The sequence below is a fragment of the Rhineura floridana genome, chromosome 3, assembly GCF_030035675.1.
Source record: "Rhineura floridana isolate rRhiFlo1 chromosome 3, rRhiFlo1.hap2, whole genome shotgun sequence".
Lineage (NCBI taxonomy): Eukaryota > Metazoa > Chordata > Lepidosauria > Squamata > Rhineuridae > Rhineura > Rhineura floridana.
The window spans coordinates 150,512,420-150,519,768 of NC_084482.1; positions in this window are offsets into that span (position 1 = coordinate 150,512,420).

Here is a 7,349-nt window from a genome sequence, read left to right on the forward strand (position 1 = left end):
AACCTACTTCAAGGCTCTACAATTCCTGCCAAGGAAAAACCACTCTTTCAGACATTGGAAGTGCCGCACTTGTTACTATGACTGCTCTTGGATTTTCCACTCAATCCTGTCACTTAATTTGGTGGAGTGCATGTGTCCTCTACCTATATGAAAGTGCCCATCAAAGTGGAAAGGCAGGACACTAACATAATTCCTTTGGGGACATCTACTCCCTATTTATTTCTTTTCTCTTGGATTGTAATTTTAAAACCATGTTTTAGGAAGCAAGTTGTTCAGCCCTTAACATTTTATAACCCATGTCTGGATATAAAAGGCCCTTAGCTCAGTGGTAGAACATGTGCTTTGCATGCAGTAGGTACAAGGTTCAATCCCTGGCATCCACAGTTAAAAGAATCAAATAACTGGTGATAAGAGAGCCCAGGGCTAATACTCTGGAGAGCCATCATGAACCAGAATAGAAAATGCTGGACTAGACAGATTCTGCATAAGGCAACTCCATATGTTCATATGTTTGTTTTCACTGAACTTTCCCTATTTCAACAGACCTAACTACATGAGACAATGCTCAGGAGGCAAGGTCAAGATGCATATTATCCCTTCTGAAAATTATGTATGTATTGAAATTGCAAATGAATGGAAGTCTGATCTGAGAGAGGTTTCTTGGGAAAGAGCCACATGAAAACGAATGGGATGTGCTAGTGCATAGCTCTGAACTTGTTTTAGATACCTGGAATCTTATATGCCCAGTCTGTGTGACTAATACATTTAGCACTGTGTGACGAACAACTGAAGTAGGCACAGAAAATATTTCAGATATACATTTCTGCTTTTTCTAAACTCTGCCAAGCTCCATTCACTTTAGAGGATATCAAAGAATGCAAAACCTAACCCCAAGGTCAAGAAAAATGTAAGTATGCGCAGATTTTGCTTAGTCAGAAAAACTCTTTTAAGAAATGATACTATGACATATATTATTATTTATTGCCAGTACAATTTATGTTTCAGTTGTACAGATGTTGCAGAAGTTCTTTCTACAGAAGTGAAAGTATTTCCTGTATTACTTAATGCCTAGGCTATTAACCAAATTATTTCCAGAATAATCTGCCCAACTAATATGCCAGAATGGAAAGGCAGTTCATTCTCAGCTGTGTTCAGAGCAAGGTTACTAACTAATCAGATATTTAGGCATGTCAAATATAAAAATGTTAATATTTCAAACCTGAATAACGAAATTAACTTTTCACTGTAATGGCCCAATCACACATGCATCTCTATGGTCTACACCTTTTAAAAAAGGACAAAACAGGATGCTGATTTGTATAAAATGCTAATTTATATGTGTATATGCAAATTTAGAAATATTACTGTAATTCAAATAAAAATAAATCAGTTTCAGCAAATTAGGGAAGACTGTGATCTGTGTCCATGCTCAGTCTGCTGTCCTTGTGCTACATGTTGATGGGCAACTGGCTCTCCTTTCCCTGCTCTCCTTTCTTTGGATTCTTCTCAGGGTCCAGACAGCCTTCAAACAGAGGACTGTCCTCTGACAGCCCTTCATATAGATGACTGTTCTCTGTAAAGTTGGCACTTGGCTACCCTACTGCGGTCTCTAAAGCACAAGTGGAACCAGCAAGGTTACCTTTGACCGGGAACCAATCTGTACACTGTGCAGAATGGAATTTTAGGCCAATAAGGTAACACTGCATTGCTTCAGACCATATCTGTGTCGAGATCTTTTTTTTTTTACTTTTTCACAGGAAAAAACTCCCTACATATAGAAAAATAGCATACCAGGAGAGAGCTATTTTCCCTGATTTACTTGTTTTCTACATGCAGAGAGTAGTTTCATCATTTTTTTAATGAGACACCATTTAAATATAAGACACCCCTTTCACTTGCAGCCTGACATGGTACATGCCAAAATTCTACCATATTCTACATAAAAGTTTTGCAGAACTTGGGGCCAATCCTACCATTAGGCAGCAGCGGCGTCACTAGCGGGAATGTGTGGGGGTGCGGACCTCCGGCGTGCGCCCTCCCAGGTGCATGGATGGGGGTGGCTGGTCTTGCGCATGTGCACACACGCACTCACCACGCGCTCCAGGCTGGTGGTGGAAGGCCCGTCCCGGCTTCACCACCAGCAAGCGGGCACCTGCTGTCGGTCTCGCCTGCCCGCCTCCGAGGAGGAGTTGGCTGCGCCGACCCAGAGCGCTTCTTGGCTCCTTTGCTGGCCAACAGCGTGGGGCGGCTCTGGGTGTCACCCCCCTCAGGGTGTCACCTGGGTGCGGTCCGCACCCTCCGCACCCCAGTAGTGACACCCCTGTTAGCAGTAAGGTGTCTGCCTCAGGAAGTCTCCAGAACCCACAGTTTTTAGGTACATCAGCAAATATCCTAACCACTTGGTCAGCTTGACTATTCCTTTTTGAACTGAGGTGTATTTAGAACGTCTCCCTCAACTTGTAAACATGATTTGACTTGCAGTCTAAGTACCCATGATGTTATAACAAACAGATTATTCTCAGAAATGTTGCATTTATATGTCTTTACATGACATTTTCCCATTCTGGCTTCAAATCAGTCTATGCTGACCTTTTTAACAAGAGTTCCATCCATTGCAGCAAAGCCTTTAATAGCATGTCCTTCAAAAGGGAATGATCCATAACAAGTGTGCTTGATTTAAATTTTCTTTCTAACTTGTCATTTTTATTTTGTTTAAAGGAAGGTATTGTCAGACTGAATTCAAGGCTAAAGTTGCCATTTTTTTCTTAAAGGAGGCTCTTGGTAAGATTTAATTCAAGGCTAGAGGTGTCTTGTGTAGAGGGCTGTGATGTTCCTATATATTAGTGTATATATGGTAAGTGCTGGTTGTTTAGAGTATACATGGTAAGTAGTGAAAGAGGAGGGGGAGTGAATGGGCAATAGAATACTTGATGATTGGCTGAATGTTTAAAATGGCTGACAGTATAAATGAAAGGATGACAGGTAAATCTGGGTGAATGTGAGGTGGTAAATTGTGGAATCTGGGGAGGAGAAGAGAAAGAGTGGATTGCTTGGTGGGGTTTGAGAGAGTTGTTTGCCAGGAGAGAGTGAAGAAGGAGGGAGGTGGAGTTCGGATTAGTATTGAGTAAAACCATATGCTTATGTGCCTTAAGAAGAAATCTTGTTAATCTTGTTAGCTTTGTTATCTGTAATAAATACTTAATTTGGTTTACCAAAGGCCTGATCCTTGGCTGGGGTTTCACAGACCAGAAGGGAGGGTAAGGTAATGACCAAGGCTGAAGGGGAACTGTAACAAATGGTGGCAGCGGTGAAGAGAATAACAATACCAGTATTCAGAGTCTCTGGGAATACTAGTATTGGGACGTTACTGGTGGTTGCCTAGCAGGGGGATCTGTTGAGATCTGTGCTAGAGCAGGGAGAGAAATCATAAGAGAGAGCGGTCCGGACTGGTGGAGTCCCTGGTGGTGCCTAGAGACAGGCAGTAACCACGAGCAGGTAGGAACCTGACAGGGAGAGAGAGCCAGGGAAGGACGACTCACAAGGGCCACAACCAGATCCAGTATGACATTAAACACAATATAAAACATTTTAAAGTTTTTAAACAAGTAACCCTCTCGTGGCCTGTTGCCTAACCCTGCTTTGAATATAAATGGATACAGTGTATAGGGCAGTGGTTCTCAAACTTTTTTGGTTTGCGGCGCACTGTAAAACATAAAAATTTTCTGGCACACTTTGTATACAAAATTAAAAATATATTAATATATTTTAAACTATAAATAAAAATAACTTAAACTATAGAAAACTATTACCCTATACAAATGGGTTTCTTCTCATTTTTAAAATATACTTTCATAATATTTGAGGCACACCTAGCCACCTCTTAGGGCGCACCAGTGTGCCTGGGCGCACCATTTGAGAATCACTGGTATAGGGGGTGGAAAAGATCCTTCAGTTACGTTGATGGGGGGGCAGATGATAGTAGCTTTGGCCATGATGTTTGGTATGAGATGAGTTGCAAGCACAGCAAGTGTCCCTATTCTCCAAGCAGTGAGAACTCCAAGAGTGTAATCAGTGTGTATTCTGGTTCTATATTTGATGGATAAAGTAACTTCCTGGTGTTGTGTAATAGTTGCATTTTTTACAGGTTGAACATAAATGGAGATCCAAAGCTTAAACCACTCCAGTAAGCACTGCTCCCCCATCAGACTTCTAGTGGAGCCACACTGGCACCATAGGATTCTTGCAGAGAGCAACACAGCTCTTGATGTGTCTCTTCCAGTCTAAGTCTGAGCTCTTGTCTAAACCTTGCAGCTTGTTGATCAGGAACCAGCTACGAAACAGAAACATTAACCATCCTTGAATATTTTTGCCTGAATTGAATGTGTGCTTGAACTGTAAGAATGACTCTTGCTTGCCCTGAATAGAAAATGTGTGTGTGTGCGTGCTTGCACACGCACATGTGCATGTGTGCGTAAATTTACATCCACCAGTCCACCCACTTTTGCCTCTGGCCCTATCCACCACTGGTGTGTGGCCCCCAGAAGGTTAACCAGAAAGGAATGTAGCCCTCAGGCTGAAAAGGGCCCACACCCGTTATATCTCTGCTCAGAAGAAAGCCTAATTTAGTTCAACAGGACTTTCTCTCAGGTAAGTGTCTATACTAGGATTGCCTCCACAGATAAATACATGCAACTGTATGTTTATAATTTTACCGCTTGAAGAGTTGTTATTGGAGAAAAAAATAATCTCTACACATTCTGGCAAATGACCTTTTGAGTTCATGCTGAAAACTGCCAGAAGATAACCTCCTCTGAGTTAAATGCTGGAGGCTAGAGATGATAAATTCTTATAATTTGTTATAGTAGCAATCTAATTTAATCCTGGCTTTCGTTCAACATTGTCTATTTTGTTTTTACTAGCATTTCCTCCTTTTGTTAAAAAACTCTTGTATGGTTTTAATTTGGATGAGTGACGTGGTCCTTAAGAACATAAGAAGAGCCTGCTGGATCAGGCCGGTGGCCCGCCTAGTCCAGCATCCTGTTCTCACAGTGGCCAACCAGGTGCCTGGGGGAAGCCCGCAAGCAGGACCCGAGTGCAAGAACACTCTCCCCTCCTGAGGCTTCCGGCAACTGGTTTTCAGAAGCATACTGCCTCTGACTAGGGTGGCAGAGCACAGCCATCATGGCTAGTAGCCATTGATAGCCCTGTCCTCCATGAATTTGTCTAATCTTCTTTTAAAGCCATCCAAGCTGGTGGCCATTACTGCGTCTTGTGGGAGCAAATTCCATAGTTTAACTATGCGCTGAGTAAAGAAATACTTCCTTTTGTCTGTCCTGAATCTTCCAACATTCAGCTTCTTTGAATGTCCACGAGTTCTAGTATTATGAGAGAGGGAGAAAAACTTATCTCTATCCACTTTCTCAATGCCATGCATAATTTTATACACTTCTATCATGTCTCCTCTGACCCGCCTTTTCTCTAAACTAAAAAGCCCCAAATGCTGCAACCTTTCCTCGTAAGGGAGTCGCTCCATCCCCTTGATCATTCTGGTTGCCCTCTTCTGAACCTTTTCCAACTCTATAATATCCTTTTTGAGATGAGGCGACCAGAACTCTACACAGTATTCCAAATGCAGCCGCACCATAGATTTATACAACGGTAATATGATATCGGCTGTTTTATTTTCAATACCTTTCCTAATTATCCCTAGCATGAAATTTGCCTTTTTCACAGCTGCCACACACTGGGTCGACATTTTCATCATGCTGTCCACTACAACCCCGAGGTCTCTCTCCTGTTCGGTCACCGCCAGTTCAGACCCCATGAGCGTATATGTGAAATTCAGATTTTTTGCCCCAATATGCATAATTTTACACTTGTTTGTATTGAATTGCATTTGCCATTTTCCCACCCATTCACTCAGTTTGGAGAGGTCTTTTTGGAGCTCTTCGCAATCCCTTTTTGTTTTAATAACCCTGAACAATTTAGTATTGTCAGCAAACTTGGCCACTTCACTGCTTACTCCTAATTCTAGGTCATTAATGAACAAGTTGAAAAGTACAGGTCCCAATACCGATCCTTGAGGGACTTCACTTTCTACAGCCCTCCATTGAGAGGCCCTCCCTTTTTAAGGGCCCTCTACTGACTCAGGGCCGTAGCTCAATGACAGAGCATCTGCTTTGCATGCAGAATATTCTAAGTTTGAACCCTAGCATCTCCAGGTAGGGCTGGGAGAGACTCCTGTCTGAAATCTGGAAAGTCCTTGCCTGTCAGTGTTGGCAATACTGAGCTAAATGGACCAAATGATCTGACTCAGTAAAAGGCAGTGTTGTACATTCCCTGTGTTCCTGAGTATTGTGGGAGTGGGAGGCATGGTATCCTGTGGTTCCCTGTCAAGTATCTACCAACTGGCAATCTGTAAACCTGTTGTTTCAGGAATAAGCAAATGGATGCAGGATGGAAGATTTTTATCTCATTCCAACTCTGTGTACAGATGGTTCTTGCATCCATCATCTTTATAGTTGGAGAAAAACTTCTCATGCTAATAAATGGCTACAACCCACAAACATGGTGTACTTGCAGTTGAGCTGTGTTAAATGTACATATGTACCGAAGATGATGCCAGGGACTGAAGTAAAAAGATCAAACAAACTTGATTGCTGTCTTCAGCATTTCAAATATGATTTTTGATCGCTCTAGACCAGGATGCCAACCTGCGGCCCTTCAAAAGTTGTTGGGACTACGACTTCCATCATCCCTGATTGAGTATTGGTCGTGCTGGCTGCTGCTACAGGGAGTTAGGAGTCCAACAAAACATCTGAAGAATCACAGGACCCCTGCTCTGTTCAAATATCTCATAGGTTTCCTATGCTCAGAAGGAGCCATCAGGCTGAGGGGAGAACGGGAAGGTGAGAATAATGGAAAGATTAAGAGAGATACAACAGCATCGCCATAATGTCTTCCAATAGTGAACTTAGCAGATGAGTGCATGATTGTAACCAAAACAGGGCCACTGAGAAACAAGAGGGCATTTCTGCTGTCTTGAGGGGTGTGAATCTGGAATTTTCTTACCCAGACAACGAGATGGGTCATTCTCTTTTTATCTCTCTATTTTACGTCTAAGCGGGAAACGTCCGTAGAATTAACTTTTAGAAGACACGCACAAGGTTCAGATTCCGGGTTGACTTTGAAACCAAGTTCCAACTTGACAGGAAATGGGATTTGTTTCATGGAGACAGAAAATAAGAGCCACACAATCAAATCACTGTGGATCTGACTGATATACTTTGATTTAAAATGGACCGGGTTTTCCACACTTAACTCCAATGCAAAGTATACACGGTTTTCCT